Source organism: Frankliniella occidentalis, unplaced genomic scaffold, assembly GCF_000697945.3.
Source record: "Frankliniella occidentalis isolate FOCC.00 unplaced genomic scaffold, Focc_3.1 Scaffold50, whole genome shotgun sequence".
In the NCBI taxonomy this organism is placed as follows: Eukaryota; Metazoa; Arthropoda; class Insecta; order Thysanoptera; family Thripidae; genus Frankliniella; species Frankliniella occidentalis.
This window is the reverse complement of record NW_026267180.1, coordinates 1,377,308-1,379,220: the sequence shown is the minus strand read 5'-3', so window position 1 is coordinate 1,379,220 and position 1,913 is coordinate 1,377,308. Positions and strand designations below refer to the sequence as shown.

Sequence of the window (1,913 nt, the reverse complement as noted above, 5' to 3'; positions counted from 1 at the left end):
GGGGGGGGGGGGCAAGACATAACCCGCTCGACGCGTTCTATCCCACAAGTCACCCACCTCCCGCACTTTCCAACCGAGCTGCGTGTGCAAGAGAGACAAGATACCTCTCTCACACTCCATTTCTCTCTCTCACCCGGCCACCCGACCGGCGGCCGGCTGACCCCTCGCGATGTACCAAAGGTCAAACTCCCTGCTGATGTTACACTTTTAGAAATATTGTGTTTTTTGTGCGTGTGATATTCAAAGAATCCCTTTGCTATGTTCGGAGTGTAAAACAGCTCAAGTGATTTTTTTTCGGTGTAGATTCCCTGTTTGTCCAGAAGCAGCGCAGTCAGTCATTGTGCGGCGCCAGTGAGGCGTGGAGCGTCGTAACAATTACAAACGTGTAACCGCCGGCGCGTTGTTACACATTACAGGCGTGTTACAGCAGGGGCGTTGTTACACGTTTGCTTCTTCGCGTCGCTTCCTGACCCCTACAGTACCATAAAAAGACGCTTGAACCGCATAGTTTACGACTCGCAGACGACCTGCAGATTCAGGCCGTTCGAAAGAGAAAGAGAAAGAGAGAGAGAGAGAGAGAGAGAGAGAGAGAGAGAGAGAGAGAGAGAGAGGGGGAGGGAGGGAGAGAGAGAAAGAGAGCCTCGCGGAACCTGGCTTCCTGATGTCTCGCAAAGCTATTGCCTTGCCTACATTTAACCGTCAGTCAATATGACACTATCACTGTTAAAATATTTGTTCGTGAACATTTCCCATAAATTTCGTAAAGTTACGATGTTATATTTCGTAAGTCATATAAGTCTGCACATTGTGTCTGCACAATGATAAAATCAAATTGTAAAATTTTGAACTAAACAACATTGTAAACCAATATTTGTGTTACCGAGGAGGAAATCGTAAAATTATGATTGCATTAGTTTACTGGTGAACTTTGCGAAATTTTCCAAGTTTTCCAGTTTTAAGGTGTCAATATGGGAATAACGGTTTTAAACTGTTAAGTACAGTTTAAATTAACTGTTAAAATTCATGTTAACCCATAAGGATGGAGCGCAGTTTTTCACAATTTTTGACCGTTATTCTATTGGACAGATTTAAACTGTTGTTAAATGTTGGCTGTCTTTTGACAGCTGTTCAGTCCATATTGACGCTGTAGCGCCCGGTCAGGTTGCGCCATTTTATTGTTCTGCCGTAAGTGCAGGCGGCACGCCCGGCACGCGACAAGCAGCGTGAGGAATCGCTTGGCAAACGAATTATATTTGAGGCTGTTTGAGGCTGTTTCGGTGCCGCGTCTGCCGCAGATGGGATTGCGCGCCTTTAGCCCGGCGGAGGAGCGCTGTCGTCACGCGGAGGTCGCTCACGAATATTGACACAAGCGGCGGGGCGGGGCGGGGCGGGGCTAGGGGACGCGGTGTCGTATCGTGTCATCCATCGGAAAAGAGTTGACTGGTATAGTAGCGCCAACTCAACTCTCGCCACTTGGTCTTCCGCATACCCTTCTTCTTCCCCACAAATCTGGACACAAGCTGCCGGAACCCTTCCCTTCAGTTAAAAAAAAAAAAAAATACAACAAAAAGTCAAAGGTGCTAACGGATACCTTTCTATGGGGTAATATATAACGGATAAGGGTGCTAAAGCACGGAAGGGCGCTAAAGGAGGTTTTATTATTGTGCCTTTTTTATTTTGCCGGTTTTGGCACACGGGTGTTAGTTTAGTGCCCTTACGAAAGCACTACTGACAAAGGCACTAATTTTTAGCATCGTGCATCTCTTGTGGGTTTATAGAGTCACTAAACTGTAAATCTCTTTAGCCCCCCCCCCCCCAATGGAAAGGCACGACTTAGCACCTTTGTTTTTCCATTTCAACCGCATCTCGCCGTGAGCGAAACGGCGCGTGTGTGTGAGAGAGAAAGAGGGAGG

At 47.3% G+C, this 1,913-nt stretch overlaps 1 protein-coding gene across 2 annotated transcripts in view; it reads left to right on the top strand.

Moving 5' to 3' along the window:
- Nucleotides 1–1,913, top strand: part of LOC113206414 (uncharacterized) — a 22,065-nt gene that overhangs the window by 1,812 nt on the left and 18,340 nt on the right. The gene's annotated exons all lie outside the window — the stretch shown is intronic.